Genomic DNA, 23,173 nt, shown 5'->3' on the forward strand with positions numbered 1-23,173 from the left:
CACAACCTGTTTATTTAATTGAAATTCTGTTTTTTTACACGCGGTAGGCAAAAATGGGCTCCAAAGAACTGAGGATTTCTCCCAAACTACCACTAATTGCTTAAAACGATTTTGGGGTTATCTAATTGACCCTACTGGAGAAAAAACCCATGTTTTATTTTTTTCAAATTCGTCTCCGTTTGGCCAAGTCGTGAGTTTATGTTAGACATTTTTCTTAGCTATTACGCTTTTTTGTTTTTGTTTTTGTTTGTCAGGTGTATTACACAGGTATGATGATAGGGTTGAAGAATTGGGGCAATGTGTTTTGGAATGCACATAATATTAATCAATCTGGAGTGGATGGAACCTTCAACGATTCATGAAAACCTTCACTTAGTTTTTAGTACAAGTGATTTCATACTGACCCCAAAACGTGTTCAATAACAGCGTTGTTTGTCAGAGGAATCCTCTGCGTGTTTATCTTTCTATTCATGTAAGTCGGCTCTCCAATATTCTTCAAATTAGGATAGCCATAAGTCACATATGTTTCACTCATTTGTAACATATTCATAGTTGCTTTGTTCACTTTCAGGAATACTCCATTGAAGATCTGCCTCAAACACAATAGTTGTAAGATGAATAATGAAAAGCAACTTGGCTCCAAGAGTCTTCTTTCGTTCACAATTATGTTGCAAAGTCCTGCACCATAAATACATATAAACTAATAGGTATACCAGGAAGGCCACTGAGAGATCAAGGTCTAAGGATTTTGATGCTGAGAAGGTTTTAAAAAATTTATGCCACACCAATTGGACTCTGCACACGTTATTTTGAAAGCCACACAAGGTTTTTTTTTCAATTGGCCTCCTCCTAACAGTCCATGCAATATGTTGAATTTGCACTTTTTTTTTATAATTATTTTGTTAATAAAATTACATATGTTATATTTCCAAAAATTAAAAATATACATATATATTTTACTAAACAAAATAATAAAATTTATTATATATTTTTTTAAATTGTTTTGTTAATAAAACTATATGTTATACTTTCAGAAATAAAAAATATACATATATATTTCATTAAACAAAACAATTTTATTTATTATTTTTTTTTTTCAATTAATTGAATCAATTGAAATGATGAAGTTTATTTTGTCTTCATTTTTTTTTTAACATAACAATTCTTTTTCTGATCGTCCAGATCACACAAAGTGCAGGAAGAGAGCATACTCAAGAATTATTAATTTTTTTACTTAACAATTATTTTTCTGATCCTCCAGATCACACGAAGTGCAGGAGGAGAGCATACTCGAGAATTATTAATTATTTTTTTTTTTTTTAATTATTTTTTTTTTTTTTTTTAATTTTTTTTTTTTTTTTTTTTTTTTTTTTTTTTTTTCAGATGTAAGAAATAAGGTCTCCTAATTACACTTCCTCGGCAACGATGCCAAAATGTCTAGTCAATTTAACGTCTTAAATTGCTCTACATAAATTATCAATCCGGGTATCGTAAACTGATGAAGTGTGGTGTATCATATGTGCTTAGTTAACATTTTTCTTACTTCGTTGTTTTACAATTTATGTTGTTTTTGGGGTTTTTTTCTTGTGCGTTTTCTAAAGTGTCTAATGCAAATGGAAATCCTATTCTAAGGTCTTAAGAATACTTTTAAAGAACAAGTATGGATGTAGATTTCAAGACAAAGTCTATGTCCCTAATGGTAACTTCCAAAACTTAGCACTTCAAAAGATCTTAAAACATGTTATTGATGGAATTAGTACTTAAACAAAAGTGTAAATATGTAGCTACTTCAATCAAAATAGAATGTAACAACCAAACAATGAGCTAGTGACTATGAAACCCAGTATCCTTGCTGCTGTATAAAAATAAAACTGAACTTAAAGCAATTCAAAAACTATAAGCAAAGTAAACTAAATCATATTACATCAACTCAATTCTGACCCCTCACCATTCAACTTGCTCTGGCTATAGGAGGTAATCATAAACAAATTGAGTAATCTGATATCTAAATTGCATAAAATGAAACTAATATCAAACTACGCATTCATACTTCAATCCCTCACCAGTAGTATTGCTCTGGCTATAGGAGGTAACTGAAAATGACATGAGCAGTTCAATAACTAACTTGCAGAAAAATAAACTAATATCAAACTACGCATTCATACTTCAATCCCTCACCAGTAGTCCCGCTCTGGCTATAAGAGGTAATTGAAAATGACATGAGTAGTCTAATATCTATCTTGCGGAAAAATAAACTAATATCAAACTATGAAATCATACTTTAATCCCTCACGAGTAGTCCTGCTCTGGCTATAGGAGGTAACTGAAAATGACATGAGTAGTCTAATATCTATCTTACAGAAAAGTAAATGAACAAAACAAAACTGAAAGAAATAAATAGTGCTGGAATTAGAACTAAGAAAATAAATCAGCAGAAGGACAAGATAATTCCATCATGTCATTAGTCATTAAAAAGCTATGTGCATTACTAATCTACATTTAACCGGTTGAACACACTTGCATGAATTAAAATTGCATGAATGAAAAATCTAATCTATCAAACTTAAAAGCAATCAAATGACATAATGAAATCAAAGCAAAATTTACAAAATGAAATCTACTCTACCTTACATTCTAATATGCTCCATGACATCTACTTCACATCTCCTTCCATGTTGAGAACATCAAAGCTTTATTCAAATTCTTCAAAATTACAAAGTACAACAAAGCTCTCCAAAGCTTTCAAGAGTCATCAAGGAAGAACTACAAACTCCAAGCTAAAGAACTCTAAATTGAGACTTAAGAACTAACAAATGAAGGAGAGAGATCTCCTATTTATACAAAAAGATGAGAAGCCATATCATTAATGAGAGTCTATGAATCTCTCCCTCTACCTCTAAAGACCTAATCAAAATAGGAACTGATAAGACACATGTCTTCTTAGAGTTATAATATAATTATGAGATATGACACATATTCTCATGATCCCATGATTCTTTCCACTCAAATTCGAATTTGGCCTTAGAGTGCCACATAAGAGTCTTCTAGAAGCCTTCTTTCAACCTACACATGTCAACAATCTCAACCCATTTGTTATGTATAAGCATATGCACATTATTTTCTAATTTTTAACCACAAATTCACTTAAAAGGCTTAGAATTAATAAATATTGGAAAAACATAAATGTGGCCCAATGATAATGAAAGTGGGATGAATGTGGTGACATAGTAGTGAAATGGAGGTGATATAATGGACATAATAGTGAAAGTGTAATGGAAATGAATGACATTATCAAGACTCAACAACAGAGTTAGTGAGGCTTTTGAGAGTCATGCATTGACTGTGTGGTTTAACCAAGTACTGCCAGTAAGAATCCCAATTCAACTTGGTTAACCTATTGATGGATTCTACTTTTTCTTCAGCCTTTTGCCTCCAGCTGTTCTGTAAATGTTGTGCATTTGGGAGAAATTTACATATCATTTAAATATATCCCTGATAAATACCACTGTTTTTAGAACTCGAGTTTTTTTTTTAGCCTTTAGCACTTTTTCTTGCAATTTTTCAGAATTTCTGGCAATTGAGAATTTAGAGGCTTTCCTTCTTAAGGGGTTTTGCCCGGCGATGCGCGATTACGCTAATCGCGCATCGGAAACTGCCTTCATTTCTTGATTCGGGCTTCCTTGGTGCCAGTTTTCGCCTTTTGCGCGTTTTGTTAGATGACTTCAGAAATTGAATTTTCTCCTTCTTTTCCCATTATACTCTAAACATTGCTACGTATATCTTTCTGTTTTCCACTCCTGCAATTTACGAAATCAGGAAAGAGTAATGATATTAATAAGGTGACGGGAAAGCTTTAAATGTTTGAAATCATATAAAATATATCGCCCTACGTGAACTGACTTCTTGATCAGATTGAAACCTTATGTCATTAATGATAATCAACTAACTTATTAAATTAACATTAATGTGCATGAATTGACAACGGATTACGAAAAACCTTTTTTAGAATGGTGTGCCCTACAAATCTGCGATAATGTGATTTTGCGATTTGCTTCACAATATCGCAGATCGCAATATCGCTAATCTGTTATGTTTCGACATTCATTCATTACCATGCGTTTTTGCGAAATGCGATTTGCGAGATTTGTTATCGCATATCACCAGCTTTGAAGCATTTCACCTTAAATGACGTTTGAAGCATATGAAAACTGTGATGCGATGGGTTCTTTCGGTGTGCGATCTCGCATCACGATTTCACATTTGTAGGGGTTTACTTATATGATGTCGTTATTTCCTTTTTTGCGATGTGATGTATTTATTATTAAGAGAAAGATTTTATTCAAACCTATCATAAAACTTAAGTCTTTTTTGGATTTTGCAGGTATTCTCCTAAGTTTATGATAGCAAGATTTATTCAATAAAGAAATAAAAGCTCTAATTTTTTGTTATTTTTTAGATGAAGGGTCCCCACTTATTTAGTATTGATGTCAAAACTAAAATAAGAAGGGGGGTTGTTGCTGGTCACAATAGAAGGGAAAATATGAGAGTATGCAAGCCTACTTCTTAAGGATCACCGAGATCAACAATGATCTCCTATTAATTGGGGAAGTCATTCCCAGCTGGGAACTGACCATCGCTACTCTCAGAGGGCTCCCATTTGAATGGTACACATTCAGAACCACTCTTCTCAACAACAATGTAATTCCAGGATTTGAGTCACTGATGGCGAGATGCATTCAATAAGAAACAAGGATGGAAGAGCAGGAAATGCCTGCACTTAGAGGCAATATCGCTGCATTCTCCTCTCATGCTAAAAGGAGAAATAATTCTGGGGCAAAATCTAAAGGAAAGGTCAAACTGAAAGGTGGAAGGAAAGGTAGATGTTACATTTGCAACAAAATTGGCCACTATGCGAGGGAGTTCCCTAATAGAAAGGACACATCTCATGACGATGATCAAAATCACTCCTGAGTCAATTCCAACAATAATCAAAGGAAGGGAAGGTTCAATGGCAAAGGAAAGAGGAATGACAAAAATCAAGGAAGCGGTCAACCTTCCATGAAGGCAAGAAACTCCAGGTATGAATCTAGCGTTGTTAAGAATAATTAAGATGAATATTATCTACTAGCGACCCTGTTTACTACTTCTCCGTTGGAATCAATGGGAAATTTACTTATTGATAGTGGTGCCTCAAGGCACTTCACTAGTTACAAAGAAGTTCTTTCTAATCTGATAGAGAAGGAGACCAGCCTGGAAATTGTTCTTGGGGACAACTCCAAATATCCCGTGAAAGGCGTAGGGAATGTCTCTCTTTAATTGAATCAAGGTAATACAATTCATTTACAAGAAATCCTATATGTACCTGATCTAAAAAATAACCTGATGTCCCTTTAGGCAATGGAAGACAAAGGCTACAAGGTGGCCTTCATCAATGGAAAGTATGTGTATGGAAAAAGGATTTCAAAGATGCTTTCACTCTTGGGTTTCAGGTTGACTCTTTATATCATGTTGGAGCAAGTCCATTGAGTGTCATGACTTGTGACACATCTCTTCAGTCCGAACTATGGCACTAGAGGTTTTCCCACCTTCATTATAAAGCTCTACCCTATGTGAGACAAATGGTGATCGGGATGCCTGAGTTCAAATTAGAGCAAGAAGGTGTATGTCCAGGATGTGCCAAAGGAAAGCTCAAAAGGGAAGCATTCCCCTCAAGCCATAGCAATACCTCTGATATATTGCAGTTGGTTCACTCTGACATATCTGCTATTGTTGATCCCCTATTTTGTTCCTATTACTATCAGTTCAATCCCCATTTTGACCTCTTTTTGGCACTATGGAACCTACTTCTTTGCTAAGTTTATTGTCCTAATCCTTGTCCCAATCCCCATTTGAGGTAAATCTTCTTATGATTGCATTTGGATATTTGTTGGTAGATTTAAGTGAATATAGGTAGCATATTCTTAAACTAACTCATTATTGTAATCGAGTGTAGACTTCTCAGCAGAATGTGCAGGACAATACCAGAAGAAGCAGCTGATGTACCATGACTCTCTATTTCGGTACTCAAAGGCTACATTCGGATTTGGTTCTCAAACACTGCAATGGATAAGGAGTCATGCGCCTCTGGATGATGAGATGGCGCCAACCATGAGAAGAACACATGTGATCCCAAGATCTTCGTTCTCTTTCCTTTGGTTGCAGCATACACTAAGTTGGGGGTTGGTTATGAGTTGTTGGACCAATTCGAGCCAGCCATTCAAACCAATTCATTCTGAAGAAGTAATGTTGTTCGACTGTTATAAACTACCATTTTTAGTTTAATGTTTAACAGTAATCAAATGCCTATAAAAGGCGGGGATGTAATATGTCATGGGGGGCACGCTGAACCTTTGAAGTATTTACTGTATAATTGTGACTTAGTTTCAATAGAAGATCGTTATGATGCTCTTGCTCTGAATTCTAGTTGAATGCATTGATGGGATGTTGATGCTCATGTTTTAATTGTGATTGAAATCATTTCGTTACTGTAAGTTTATTAGCCCCCAGGTGTGGCCGGGCCCACCCATCTGGGTTTGCTCTGTATTTTCATCAATAGTGTCACTGTGAAACTAGTTACAGTTAATTTCCTTTTCTATTGCAAGTCAGTTCAATTGAGTTGTTCATTTGATTTACTAGTCACATAGGTGCGTTGAATGATTGCGAAATTCTTGTTATTTTCACAGTTGTAATTAGATTAAGGTGTGAACGTTGCGTGCTTTCCAAACCAAAGCTATGATATTACCTTGATTTACCATCATCTTAAACACATCATATGGTCATTTGACAAGCTGATTGAAATCGCTACCTATGATCAATGCCGAAATAGTCCTTAAAGTTCTCAACAGTCATGTATGAATAAGATCTTAATTGATTAGAACAGGCTTGGTCTATTCGCCAAATTGACCTCTGTTTCTTTGAGAGAATTGACTCGAATCGATCCATTGATTAAATCGTTAACATTATATAGGCAACGAGAATATAGGCAAATGTTGCATCGACTATCCAAATACTGTAACGAATTTGGTTGAAACAAATTGGATTGGTGACCAAAGCGTGAAGATGCATTACTTGCACAGATGATTGATTGGTTTTTGTTTCGTTTCATTTCAATTAATAGACTATCATATTAATGTGTTGAGGATTAGTAACAGAGCACTGCAGGTCGAAGACCAATTCTTTAGATCATACTTGCCTCCAATGTTCGTGAAATTACCAATTTCATTAGTTGACTGAAAAGATTACTCTTCCCTGTTCTGTGCAATAATTAGTCTCATTTGAATGATTGATCTCTCTCTTGGTTCATAGGTTTCAGTTATCCACTTTGTAGTTAAATCATTGCTTGGATTTACAACAATATATTGGTTTTGAGTAAGAATATTCATAAGCAGGGATTGGTGTGATTCCAGGAAATATTTAAGTACAGTTCCTTAGAATTTGTGTGATTACATAGCTGGGTGTTAAACAGGATCAGCGTTAGGGTTGCTTTCATTAATCAAATCCTGTAAGTGGTTTATTTGAAGATAGAACAACAAGTAAGTGAGTGATAGAGTAAAACAGAGTAATTTCTCCAGATTAGTACTTAACTCCTGAGTCTTGATAAGGGAATGAACCATTAAGTACAGAATGATTGTTTGATTGAGTGCTACTAGGATAGATTACTCATTTACTTAAGAGTTGGATTGTTATAGATTGCTTCAGGAATGAATTTTTATTTGCATCAATAGTTTAATAAGTTGAGTGGTTATTAGTACAGGTTGTTTGATTACTTCAAGTAAGAACTGCCATCATCATAGGATGCTTGTTGAGGAATGATTGAGTGGTTTTTCACATAGAAGGTCTGGTACCAGCATTCAGAGATTTGATTGAGTACAGTTTGGTGTGGATAAAAGTCTATTTTCATCACTAGAGATACATAGTTGAGTACATATTTGAATACTAGAATTTGTAAAGGTTTTAGATTAAATTTGATTGTTGGGTTTGCTCTTGACAATTAGATGATTTGATTTGCGAGTAGTTATTATTTCATAAATTGTTAGAAGGAAATGATTAAACTCTGACCTATCACTGAACAGAGAAAGTGCAAGGCAATTAATGCTTACGAACCCCGGGTTGACAATTAATAATAAGGGATTTAATATGACCATTTAATCTCTCAATAGGTATGATGACTATGAATTATTTGGGAGGATATTTATATTACTTCACTTTTAAAGATGTTTATTCTCACAAGACTTGGATATACTTGAAAAATAAGGATGAAGTGTTCTCATAGTTTCGTCACTTCAAAGCCTTGATCGAGAATCAAACCGAAAAGAAGATCAAGATCTTAAGGAATGATAATGGGACAGAGTATGAATCCAATGGTTTCCATGACTTTTGCAAAGAGGCTGGAATTAAGAGGGAGAATACAACACCATATACTCCTGAGCAGAATGGTGTGGCAGAAAGGAAGAATCGTATGATTGTGGAAGTTGTCCATGCTATGCTCCATGATTAAAGGCTTCCGAAGTTTCTATGGGCCGAAGTTGCGAATACCACCATATATGTGCAAAATCGATGCCCTCATCAAGAATTGGGTTCCAAGACTCCCGAAGAAATGTTCATTGGTAAGAAACCTGACGTATCTCATTTTAGAATTTTCGGAAGTCCTGTATATTTTCATGTGCTGAAAGAGCAAAGGAATAAATTGGGTGCATCTGGAAAGAAAGGAATCTTCGTGAGCTATAGCGAAAATAATAAGGGCTATATAATATATGTGGCTGGTCAAAGGGAAGTCGAGATTAGCCATGATGTCACCTTTGATGAAGATATGGCTCTTAGCAAAGTTGACAATCTTCCTATACTAAGGAAATCTGGAGAAGTTGACACTAGGAAACCAGAGGAAAAGGAAGATGAGACAATGCCCGATGTAGAAGAACCTATGGATCCATTGATCCCCCTTTGCAAGAGCCTTCCTCTTCTAGGAATAGGCCTTCATGGCTTAGGGGGACACTTGATGATACCGAAGGACACATTGCACCCAGAGGGACTTTTCGAGAAAGTAAGAAGCCAACCAGGTATCAGGATACTTGACCCTCAAGAGCACGGTCATTCAAAATGAGCCTTCATCATTCGCCGAAGCTATCAAGAATCAAGTATGGAAGGATTCTATGATTGAGGAATATGAGTCCATCATGAAGAATAATGTCTAGGATGTGGTCCCTAGACCCTAGGACAAAAAAGTTGTCACTTCAAAATGGATTTACAAGATAAAGCATGGAGCTGATGGAAGTGATGAAAAGTATAAGGCTCATTTTTTCTCTTGTGCATCTCTCAAAAGGAAGTTATAGAATATGACGAGATATTTTAACCTATTGCTCGATACACCACCATCCGCTCAGTCATAGCCCTTGTTGCTTCACAGGGATGGAACCTACATCATATGGATGTCAAGACCACGTTCTTGCATGGTTCGATCAAAGAGGAAGTCTATGTGGAACAACTCGAAGGATTTGAGATTCATGATCGGGAATCTCACATGTGAAGGTTGAAGAAAGTCCTCTATGGGCTGAAACAAGCACCCCGAGCATGGTATGAGAGGATCAATAACTACTTGATGAAGTTAGGATTCACTGGGAGTGAAGCCACCCTAACCTTTACTTTAAGGTTGAAGATGATAAACCTCTCATACTGGTGTTGTATGTTGACAACCTCTTTCTGATAGGGGCAGATCCTCTCATTCACAAATGTAAGAGGGAGTTAGCTTCTGAGTTTGAGATGAAGGACCTGGGGCTGATGCACTATTTCTAGGACTAGAATTCTGGCAGAAGCCTAGGGATATTTTCCCATCTCAAGGAAAATATGTGGTGAAGATATTGGAGAGATTTTGTATGGTGGAATGCAAGCCCATGACCCCAATGGAGCTTGACTTCAAGAAGTTAAGCGGTAACACTGCCAGGCCTGTTTTACAAAATGCTACTGAGTATCATCAACTCATCGAAGCATTGATGTTCTTGGTGAACTCTCGTCTGAATATATGTTTTGAAATCAACACATTGAGTCAACATATGGTTGAGCCTCACCACACACATTGGATTGGTGCCAAGAATCCGTTGAGATACCTTCGTGGCACAATCACTCATGGCTTGAGATACACTGCCGGAGATGTGAGACTACATGGATATACCGATGCTGATTGGGTAGGTAGTGTGGTGGACTGAAAGATTACTTCTGGGTGCTATTTCTCTTTGGGATCTGCCTCATTATCCTGGATGAGAAGGAAGCAAAAGTTAGTGGCTTTGAGCACCACTGAGGTTGAGTACATTGCTACGAGTATGGCCTCTTGTGAGGCAGTCTGGTTGTGGAAGCTCTTCAGTGAGCTATTTGGATTTACAATGGATACTACCGTGATCCTATGTGACAACCAGAGCGAGATTCATTTATCAAAGAATCTCGTATTTCATGATCGCTCCAAGCATATTGATATCAGGTACCACTATATCTAGGATATGGTGTAGTAGGGAGCAATAAGGCTCCAACATATTGGTATAGATGAGCAGGTCACTGACATTTTGACGAAGCCCCTGGGAAAGGTCAAATTCTTGACTTTCCGAGAACAACTTGGTGTCGTTGAGAGACCCTCTTATGAGGGTCATATATGATGCATACATTGAGCTTTAGGAGCTCTAGGGGGCTTGGGGTACTTCTTGGAGCGACATGCGACCACATGGCGACTCACCCTCCCCTAGTGGTGCGCTATGTACAGGGTGAAAGGTTCAACCTTCTCTGTGATACCCCGTGGTGACTTATGGATAGGATGATTAGTTCTCATGTCGAGGCATCCTACCCATGTAGTTTGGGACTCATGGGAAGTACCTCTCATATGATCAATGTGTAGGGAAATGGGGTTAGGAACCATAGTAGTACTATCGATGGACGCATCGTTGTATCGACCGCACTCCCTATGCTAGGATGACCTCCGCTGATCTGGGATCAATGAGAGTGGTATGACACACTCTCTGGGACTGACTTCAGGTCAGTGGAGGATGGTATGATACATTGTTGATAATTTATTCTTCTTCATAGTTCAACAAAGTAGTGCAGAGAAAAGAAGAGCAGAGTAGAGCCAAGCAGTGCAGGGCAGTGCATTTGATGGTAGAGATAGTACCGACGACTAGACGAATTAGCAGATGGAGTTCTCCCTAGTTGAGAGGAAGTGTTAAAATTGGAAACTAGGGCCAAACTCCATGTGGGTCATCTTATTTATGGTAGCTGATATTTTTCCTTGATTCCTCTCATCGAGAGGTGTAGGATTGATCTAACGATCATCCGATTCCGACAAGTATTTATGGAGATATGAATTTATTTGTATTTACTTGACAAATTGTCAAGGTCGGCCAACAGCTAAATGTGTGGCACACATGCCCAGCATATCATATAAATACAAGTGAGGTTGAGTCATTATTCACTCATCTCATCTCTCACACATTCTTCTCTCCTTAGCTGATTGGGTTTACACACAAGGAAGAGAAGCTCACACGTGGGAAGAAGGAGGACATAGAAGGGCAAGGAAGGAGGACACAGAAGCTGCAGCAAGATGTTTTGACCAGAGTTGACCAAGTGTTGAATTTTTCAGGAGTGCGGGTTTGGTGTGGCTGCCTCTCCTAGGCAGGCCGCAGTGTTTGGCATGCAAAATGAGGCAATCTGAGCTCTGGTTTGACCAACGTTGACTGCCCTAGTTTGGGGCAGCAGGTTGATTTCAGTTGGCTGCAGTTTGATTGTGTTTTCGGGGCTGTTTATGGTCTACTTATTCTTGCTATTGGAGGACTAGATGACTGGGAAATTGACCAAGCATATTGAAGGTCAATTTCATCTTGTTTGACTACATTTGACTTTGTTGGTTAGGGTTTGTTGCTGCTGTCATAAAATTATAGATTTATGTATATGTACTATTTCTCTCTGCTGAACTATTGAAGACTAAAGAAGAATTGATCAAAGGGTTTCCCCACATTTGGGTTTGTCCCTGGTTAGCTACCACATCTGGTTGCTCTTGTCTTGGCTTTTTTTTCCGTCGATCTATTAATGTTCTATCTGCATTTTACTTTATGTTTATGTGATTTCTAAACAATGGATAATAAGAAGAAATTGAAGTAAACTACACTAAGCATAGAACATACCATAAATTAACACATATACTACCCCTACAATCACTACTCCCCCCAACCTGTATTCTCTCCCCCTTTGACATCAATGGAAAAGTGTGACTCCCCCTAACAAGCTATCTATGTTTCAAAACTTACCAAAACTAAGACCTAGTCTTCTATTAAACACACTGTTGATTAATTCTCCAATAATATTGACTGTTGTTCTGAAGACTTCTTCATGTCCGTCATTTGTCAACCTACAAAAAGATGAATCATTTAACCGTGCAACCCTACGACATGGACTCCCATTCTTCATCTAGGTTTTCTCATAATAGTGTATGGAATTGTTGGTAAAGTTTTCATTTATGTCAATATGATGAAAAACCCTAAGTGAAAACCCTAAGAGAAAACCCTGGCAAGATTGAAGAATTCCCAAGGTGTATGAGAAGCCCTTGTATGTAACACTAAGATAAAGTATGCAATGTATGCATACAACCCTAAATGAATATGTTGAAGAAACCCAAGCATGGTTCATTCATATGATGAAACCCTAAAGATTCCCATATTGACCTAAGAAATGTATGCATAGATGAATGAAGCCCTAAATGAAGCCTTATATTTACATGATAAGTGCATGAAATCCTAAGCATTGAAGATGCCCTAATTATAATGAATAAAAAACATATGCGGAGGAACCATAATCTAGAAGCCCTAGCATAAGCTCTTGGACAAAAGTAACCCTAAGGGATGTCATAAGACATATATAAGAATCCTTAACATTGTCCAATGCATGTCAAATAATGAAAAAAACCCTATGCTACATGATTCCCTAGATCCATGAAAATAAACCCTCAAATAGGGTTGTTATATAATGAAAAGAAAATTAAAATTGATAACTATAAAGATCATTTCTTGAGGAGAAAAATACACCGGCTTGTAGAGACTTCCAATGAGCACTTAGATGGATCTTAATTCCTTGTCATTGAAGAGAAATTAATTTTTGAAGACAAAACATGTAAAAAATCAACAAAGTCTGCTAGACAACTTGAGTAAGCTCATCATACCCCTCCAATAGACGTGTCCCTTCAAAATGATAAATCACTATATATATAAAACTTGTGCATTTTTTTAGGCATCTAATTAAATCTCAAATAATTTGGAAAAGACAAGATAATGAGAAGCGCATAACATAATTTGTGGAACACTATTTGTACAATGAATTAGTGGAGACTATATTTTTGGACCCGTGAAGGATAAGACCGGATTTGTAATCAAACTTGAGTCTCTTTTGAGGACCTGTAGTAACATTTATTTCAGACCTAGAAAAGTATATCTTTGGTCTTGCTACACGCTACAATATTGGTTGATGTTTTGTGGTAATATTTGACATATTTTTTGTGGAGATCTAGTACCCTCAAACCTATTTAGAACCATAGTATCAGACTTGTTTGGAACCACAATTTTGGACATGTTTAGAATCTCAGAGTTCAAATTTGTGATTGTGTGATCCAGGTGGATATTGGTGGTCACTCGTCTATTCCACCTGGACCCCCAACAATGTTTCTTTCAGTTTCCTTAATTGTAGCACAATTTACTGTTTTTGCGAGTTTTTCGAGCCCTAATTTTTTGGAACCGTTTTGAGGCCCTAAACAATGTTTTTTTTGGAAAATTGGAAGACCTACAACCAATATTAGTGGTTTGTGATCAAAATTTGTTGTCCTCGGAGAGATATTTCTAATGAGGTATCGTATGCGTCAAACGAAGATTATATGCCAATGTTGTGACCCCAGGAAGTTGATGTACAACAAACCCTAATGTGGCCCACAAATGTTTTGCACTTCATCTCCTAGGGTTAGGTTTTTGGATCTTTAGGTTTTTCCATTGTTTCTCAATAATAAAAAAACCTTTGAGCTTCATTGTAACATAGTTTAGAAGGCATGTAGATTCCATATCTCTTCTTAGAGATAAGCTACCATCGCTCGAGCTAGTTTATTTCCATTTTGCGTGTAATTTTTTTTCAGTATTTGTTATTAATGAATTGAAGTTTAGTTTTTGCTATAGCTCTATGTATCTGTTTAAACAATTTGTTCCTACATAAATCTATATCAATGGTATCAGAGCGCTTTGCTATTTTTCTATTTTTTTGTGCATGTCCCCAACGAGGTTAGGGTATAAGGAGTTAGGAATTGAATGGTTGAACCCTTGCAAGACTGACCTTGCCGACCTGATGAACTCCCGTGGCAGATGAAAAAAAAGGCCAGGGAGCATAATATCTTTTCAAAATGTTTCTCAAAGAAGACCTCAAGTGACAAATGAATGAGACGATGAGTAACGTTTCCCAGATCCTTCAGTGGGTCTCAGTGGGGAAAGAATCTTCATCCAGCAACCACCTTAGAGGTGCCACCCCTTTCAAGGTACAAGTTAACTTTGACATTCCTATATTTGAAGGCTAGATAGATGCAAATTCCGTAGATAAATGGTTAAATTTGCTAGAAGGATACTTTTTGGTCCATAATTTTTCCAGTAGGGAAAAATATTACTTGTTCACTCGTCAAGGCCACCTCTCACATCAAGGAATGGCAGTAAACCTACTACGAGCAGAGGGATGGTAAGGAACCCTCACTATTTTCAGCCGCACCCACTTGGAATTCTTTTCGAGACACCATTAATGAATAGTATTACCCTATCGGGAGCTATGAAGATAAGTACATTAAATGAACCACATTGTGATAGGGAAGGTACCAAGACGTGTTGGAGTTCACAAATGTTTTTCATACCATTTACATGAAGTTGGGTATTAAGGATTCTAAGCAGAATATGATACTCAAGTACCACGATTGCCTACACAAATACATCTACGATGATATGGAGTTCTTGGACATCGCCTTTCTTGGCGCCATATACCGATATGCTGTCAAGATTGAACAAAAATTTAAGTAGAAGAAGCGAGACTTTGGATTGTGAATCCGAAGCAAGGAAAATGCACCTTCAAACCAAAAAAATGGATAGAGCCAAGGTGGGGTGACCCGGGACAAACCGCAAGAAAAGAAAAATACCATGAAGACAAAGGACATAATAAAGTGGTGTGAGTTCCACAAGATCCCCACTCATAACAAAAATGAGTGTCGCACCAAGCAGTCACTGGTGGCCAAGCTTAAGGCTTTAGAGTTAGATGCATGTTCTAACTTTGAGTCAGAACCCAATAAGGGGAATGAAAAAACGAAACAGACTATTGATGCAAAACCAAGCGCCACTGTTGCCACTACCGAGGTCCATAAGATTGAGTTGGAAGATCCAAAGGAAGGGGAATGTATCTTCCACTCAAAGATGTGGGTGAAGAGGTGTCCACTGTACTTAATTATCAATAATAGGAGCCAAAAGAAACTCATCTCAACAGAGGTCATTAAGCGGTTGGTCCTATCGACCACACCACACCCGCAACCATACACCATCTGGTGGCTCCACCAAGGACATGTTCTCCACATCAGCCATCAGTGTTGCATTCCCTATAATGTCAAGTCCTTCATGGATGAGGTACTGTGTGATGTTTCTCCCCTTGAAGTCTATCATGTGTTATTAGTGATTATCCCCAATATTGTTACAAGAATGATGCAACTCCCAAGGATACCAAATTAAATTATCAACTCGGGATTCATACAAACTTAAGAGGGGCCAACACTCTATGTGCAACACGTACCTTCCTCTTCCTAGTCTGACTCCTTTTGATGCAAGTGAAAGAAGACAATGAAACAAATTTAAATGAACAAACATCTAAGTAAGTTTCCAATCCTAAGTTGCAAGAGGTAAATAACAATAAGGGAATTTATTCTACTTTTTCTAGAAAGTAAATCTAGACTAATTGCAAAAATCAACATTCAAGAAGAAATAAATGTAAGAGTTAAATGATGACCTAAAAAAGCCTCAACTCAACCAAAGTGGTCTAAGAGAATTCATAGGATATTAATCTACTTCTACCATGAATTTGGAGTGAATCTGGGCAAGGAAGATCTCAAAAAAAAACTACTATAGGATTACTACAGGTTGTTGTTTCTCGAGTTAACTTGCCAAATTCCCAAAAAAATCAAATGAAGATGACATGGGGTAAATTTTGTTATTAAGTAGGATGTCCTAGGATTCCAATCTAAGTGGAATCACTCAAAAACACTGTAATTGGCGTTCCTGTTGAGCATGAGTCCCAAAATACCTTTCTCTGTAGTTTGGTTGTACCTACAAATAGTATACAAAATAGTTGGATGTTGTTAGTGAACAAACATGGGTAAAAAAAGCATTGTAAGCAATGTAAACAATGCATAAACATACATAAACTAAAACTACACAAAATAAAACATGAAATTGCTTAATGAAGCATAAACACATCAAAAAAAAGACATAGGAACATAATGCCCTTTATTGATTGTTGGTAGAAGAGATACAATATGAGATATCCAAACACTTGAAAACATTTATCTGAGAAAGGGTGCTCAAGAGCTCTCAGCAAGGAACTCCTTTCTTCAATATCCTATGCAAAACTCCTCTCTCTCAAAGAAGCTAAGAGAATTCTCAATGATGGTAGAACTCTCTCAATGATGAAATGCAAGATTGCTTAGGGAGAAATTTTTCCAGCATAACTTTGCCTCTTGTTTTTGGTCTTCTAATGGCCTATTTATATAGAATTTTGAACTCCTCCTTCCCTCCCTTATCTCATTAATGAGAAAATGACTTGAGATAAGGACAAGAGGATCCCTTGGGGGCTGAATATCTCCAAGTCAACTCGAAATCGACTATCCTAGGATAGTACATGTCAGGGAATCCCACTCCAAACTTGTATGAAGTGGTTCCAGATTTCTAACTCAAAATTTGGTTGACCCATGCGGTTATAAAAGAAACAACCACACAATTGCTAATTTCTTCCTTTGGAGTGCCTGCGTGGTTTTGATTTTTTGAAATTAGACCTTAGAAAACTATTGATTTTTGATTTTCATGATGTCTTTCGTTAGAAGAGATTCACTTGTACATGCTGTTGTCTAACTCTGAGTGTCATTTGACTTGTACAAACATGTGTACAAATTTTCCATATTAATAGTTTCTCCCTGGTGATGAGGTTAGGAGCAAGTGTATAGCCATAATACATCACATTTTTCCTGTTTTGAATGTGGGTCTAATGTGATTTTTGAAAGAGAGTAGATCATTGAGGAGATGATTAGGGGGGTGTTCTTAACTAAGAACTCATAGATACCCATTTCTCTAAAGAAATAATGATATGGTGCGGGCATGTCCCATGCTCATTAGGATTAATAGGACTATCATAATAAAAATATACAAAAAAGAATCATGTCAAGTGAGCAATGTGGTAGCTGACATGATGTTAACTGATGAAGGTACCTGTTTTCACCCTCGGGGGTGTTTCTAATAAACAAAATACTTTGGATGCCGCCATGATTCTAAGGTAAAGTACTAGTAAAAAGGGGGGTTCCCCTGGATTCATGGGTCTTTGACTGAATGAAAGAAGGTGCAATGGTCCAATGTACGATGCTATCCTGAGATGAAAAATTATGCTGAGGTTGAATGTGGGGGAGATCGATGACATCAGTGGGAAAATGATGCTTCCAGCTGTGCCACCCGAGATTATCCCTACAGGATGGGAGTAACTGTTAAACACATATGGAAAACATAGAATAGGAAAGATAAATCAGTGAGTACATTTTTTTATTAACAGGAGATATACATTTATAGTACATTATGTGACTCTTGGGTTTCAGATCCCAAGGTCTCTTGGACTGCTTTGGTCTATTTGGCTTCCACACTAACCCATTTAGGATTAGGTGTCCAACATTCCCCCCCTTAATCCGAAGGGTTATGTATGAGTCCAAGAAGAGAGCTGTAATACAAAATGTGCAAAAAATGCATGGCAGCACTAGGCTGAATGTGCTCTATGAAATGTTGGTATAAAGGGCAGTGGTTTAAGGATGACCACCAACACTGGAATGCTTAGTGCAGTTCCCGGAACTCTTCCAAAACTGGCAAGAAACTGAAGTTTTCTACTAGAGGAAGTGATCCTATTATTTTAAAGAGGAAAACCTTCAACCATAAAAGGGAGGTCTCACCTCGCATATAAGGTAAAACTTCAACCTGAAAAGGGAAGTCTCAACCTGTGATGGTTTAAGGATAACCAACAACTCTGGAATGCTTAATGCAATTCCTGGAACTCTTCCAAAACTGGCAAGAAGCTGGTGTCTTCTGCTAGAGGAAGTGTTCTCAATTATGTTCCTGGAATTCTTCCAAAACTGGCAAGAAGCTGAAGTATTCTGCTAGAGGAAGTGTCCCAGATTGCCAACTGAAGGCATGTTCACGGGCATCTTTGTCTCTGGCTACAACTCTGAAACTGGTGTGGAAGGTTGTGGCTCAGGCTCGCTTGATGTGGCTTTGAAGCTTGTAGATGACCATCATTTCCCCCCCTGTCAGATACAAGGTGAGATGATGGAGAAAACTCAACTGCAAGACTGTTCAATACTCTTGAACAAGTTCTAACATGTGTTTGGAATATCTTCTTGGCTGTTGATGCCCATTGCCAAGAAGCAATCCATCCAAGATGAATCTTTGCTCTTGCAGGATGTTTATTTCTGAAGCATCTGTGTGAAGAATGGCTGGTTTTGTGACAGTGCTTACATGGATGAAGATCAAAACAGTGATCTTTCAAATGGCCAACTCGGTCACAGTGTTGGCATTTCACTATCTGTTGTTGTTGTTGTTGCTGTGGAAGAGGAGTAGAATCTGGAACAGCTGAAGTTGAACTGTCATGAGGAGTAGGTGAACTGTCATGAATGAATCCAGCACTCTGAAACTGAATGGGCTTGGCATATTCTAGAATATGAAAGGACAAGTCCTTGTCATATCCAAGACCAGTTCTGTGCTTGTTGTGGACAAGCCATTCCCAAGGTCTAATGATGGGCTTGGGAAGTGCCGACTGAGTTTCTGCATCTGCATATACAACTGCTGCTTTATTTGAATGAACTGTAACATTATTAACATGCTGCTGATGGGTGGTTGTCTCAATGTTCTGAACAAAAACAGGTTCAGAATGGTGTCTATTTTGATGTAGCTCTTCTTGCTGTAGCTGTGATTCAAGCTGCAAAAAATCAATCTTTTCTTGTGCATCATGCAGGCAGGTCTGAATGTCACAAAGAGTGTCTTTGCTAACATTTACCTTCCCACCAATAGTGGAGTGTATTAGTGTATTCAGTAACTCTAATACATCATCAAATCTAGCCATTGTCTCAACAAAGAAATGAACACTCAACAATCCTAGCAAGTCTAGACAAACCCCAGTTATTGAAGATTTCAAAAGTTAAGAATATCAGTTTGAAAAATACATTGTCCAATACCAGACTTTCAGAGAGATTCTGTTCTTTAAATTCTGTAGAAATTTCACATCTGACTAGACTTTATAGAGCTTGCCTCTATATCCCTTCTGGAAGCTCAGGAATGCAAAAAGAATAAAAAATCCGCGAATACCAGCAATGGAGACACGGCTCAAACTCCACGAATATACACAAGGGTAGCTCGACCTCTTCCTTCAATAATAAACTCAAGAATCTCAACCTCTTCCTTCAAGAATGAGAGGCTCAAAGTCTTTCCAACGCAGATACAATAGATATGTTTCACCCTTAAAATGCTCAGGTATACCAAGATACGCTTTGTATGGATGCACAGCTAAATGACTTCTTCCTTCTTTGAAATTCGAACTTCAACTACAGGAATGGATTACATATACCTTTGATATATCAACTCAAATAATAACAGAGATTGGAAGTAGATGAACAGCTAATATTTCAGTGAAGATTTGCTCAAGAGATTATTAGAGACTGATGAACTAATAACTCCAAACAGATCAATACATCACTGAAGTTTGTGTTGCAACCCTCATGAAGATGGAGAATAGCCTATGCATATTTTGATGCATCTATGCCACTGTTCAACTCCGGGCAGAGTTTCCATCCTGACATCTCTGTTGATTCCTGTACTTCATATAAGGTAACAACGGGTGGAACTTTACACTTGCTGAGTAATTCGTGTGGAGATATTAATGAACTTGGCTTACAAAAGCGCACCTCAGCAGGTATTGATGAATATGATACGAATGAGAAAACATATCAGTGTGCTTCGTATGAGATGTGCATATTTGGTGTCATTGGACGTGGTGCAAGCAGTGTTGTCCAAAGGGCTATTCATATACCAACACATCGGATTTTAGCACTGAAGAAAATAAATACTTTTGAGAAGGAAAAACGACACCAACTATTAAATGAGATTCGAACACTATGTGAGGCACCACATGTGAAAGGCTTAGTGGAGTTTCATGGGGCTTTTTTACACTCCTGCATCTGGAAAATCAACATTGCTTTAGAATACATGGTCTTGCCAGCTTTCTGTCTGTTAAGTGGCAAACCATTCTTACCTGCGGTAAGCCTTTTTTTTGGATGCTATCAAGTCACTAAATATCATAAACAGAATACAACAATACATAAACACCATTAATACACCATTAGCACCATGACTTCATGTGTTACCAATTTATATGAGCCTGACGCCATGAAGTATTGATCATCCTGTAGATTTTGAAGCCTCCCTTTGCAATTGCTAGTGCATTCTCAGATAAACGTTGCCGCTACAATCTTCTTTTGCCGAAACTGTCTCAATGAGAGGAGATATATCCGAGCTAATTTTCATCCACTCACCGAGCTCCTCAACATCCCTGAGTGTGAAGAGTCCTTCCACTGCCAATGTATACCCGCTTTCTGCAAGCAACTAAACTATGATAATCTTGTGGCAGTGACTCTTGGTGTAGAGTTTCTCAGCGAAACTGCGAGTTCCAGGAATTGATCTTCCAACGAGTTGAATTCTTCACAGTCAAACCTTTGCTTTGAAGAAATATAAGCTCGTGACTCGGTTACAATGCCCGATTCTTAACGTCTGCTTTAAAGAACCGAACTAATTTAACTTTCTGGTGAGAAATTATCAGAAAGGACTAGCCAAAAGTCATTGAACGTCAATAATTTTGATTGGAACAAGCGCAGAGCAGGAAAGAAGTTAGCGCAACAACAACTGTAAGAAGAAAGAAGCCGTTGGTAACTAAATTTCGCCACTGGGAACTCAAAATTTGGATCGATTGTCCAATGCTAACATTAAAGACCCTAAATTAGCAAATTTAGGGCCATCTTAAGTCCACATCCCTTCCATTTGAAAAACGTAACGGGAAAATATTTTAAAAATTCGAGATGGAAAATCATCTATTTCGAAAGCATGGCTCTCAATGACTGTGATGCATTCGCACTGTTGAGCTTCTCTAGACCCTTGTAAGTATATCGTCTGAAGCTCTCCAAATCCCCTGACCCTGACCTTCAGGCAAAAGCAGCGCCTTATTCAATTTCTATTAATAAATTGGACTTTAAGCAAAGCAAATTTCAACGGTGCCTAGGCTAGTATCACGGGACTCCTCGTGCGTTGGGACTCCTTTTGCGACTGTCTGTATCTTCAAATTCAAACTCGAACGATCATCATCCATGGCTGGCTGTCCATTGTAAGTAACCAGCGATATTCACTGAGCATACTGGATGGAGGGCAGCCTATTCAGAGAGTAAAACGTATACTGATACCATCTGCATGGAGCAGGCTTCAGGCAACAACAACGTATTATATGTCAGAGGAGAGCAGAGGAGCAGCGCTCAGGCCAGTGGAAGCGTCAGGGCAGGAGAATAATGATGGGTTGCTGTTTGGAGCATATGAACAACGTGGAGAGAGCAACGCTGTTGTGCTTTGGATTGACCAGCGTGGAGAGAGCAGCGCTGTTCTGCAATTCGTACTACAGAACTGGGCAAAAAAGACATCTAAAATATAGCCGACAAGATTCGCTCTAAGGTAAATGTAACACCCAGGCTGGGGAGAAGGCAGATTGGTCAAAGAAAAGGGCACAGAAAATTATTATGGCAGAGAGCCCAAAGCGCAGAAAGGAAAGTTATGGACAGAGAGCGCAGGTAAAAATATGGCAGACAGACTTGTCAGAAGAACCGCTTGGACAGTGCTAGACAGCGCTAAGAGCAGCTAACATTTAGCTGAAGAAATATTCGTGAGAAAATATTCCTGAGATGCAGAATTGATGGCAAAAATGACTGCACAGAAAGGCCATAAGACAAATGGCTCACATTAATTATGCAGGGTAGGAATACGCCTGCTCTGATACCATGTTAAACACATATGGAAAACATAGAATAGGAAAGATAAATCAGTGAGTACATTTTTTTATTAACAAGAGATATACATTTATAGTACATTATGTGACTCTTGGGTTTCAGATCCCAAGGTCTCTTGGACTGCTTTGGTCTATTCGGCTTCCACACTAACCCATTTAGGATTAGGTGTCCAACGGTAACCAACGCACTGCTTCAACTCTGGAAGATGAGTGTTGGTGTCGACAAAATGAAGCACTAACCATATGGACAATGGTTCTGAAAAATATTTGGTGCAAATATTTTTTTTGTGATGAGAAGGGTCCATAGGCATGATGGCGAGAAATGACGATAAGCGAGGGATAAAAAAAGTTGGCCCGAGATTGGAGCATTGATGTGAGTGGTGATAATCAAAACAATAGTGCTGAAGGAAGTGCCCGTGGAGTTAGTAGGGCTTCCAGGGGTGGTGGTGGATAAATGATTGTTTTGACTGTCATAATATGGTGTGAGCCAATGGTGATCATGGAGGTGAGTGTGAAGTGATGAAAAGCTAGCTCCAACCAATGGTGACTCATGACTGCTGCCGAGTAACTGACACAAAAATATGTGTGGGAATTCTGTTCCTTCTTTTTTTTGTACACTTTCCAAAATAATGTAAAAGTGGTTTGGCATATAAAAACAAGGAGATGTGTGACCCAAAAAAATGGTGGCCTATGCAATGATGCAGGTGGGTTTTGTGCTGCGAGTTGAGGCCCCTTTGGCTAGTCTCGGTGTTGGGTTGGTGAGGTG

This window comes from Pinus tabuliformis, chromosome 2_2 (genome assembly GCF_031772625.1).
Source record: "Pinus tabuliformis cultivar Carrire ecotype Pingquan chromosome 2_2, CPIR1, whole genome shotgun sequence".
NCBI classification, from domain to species: domain Eukaryota; kingdom Viridiplantae; phylum Streptophyta; class Pinopsida; order Pinales; family Pinaceae; genus Pinus; species Pinus tabuliformis.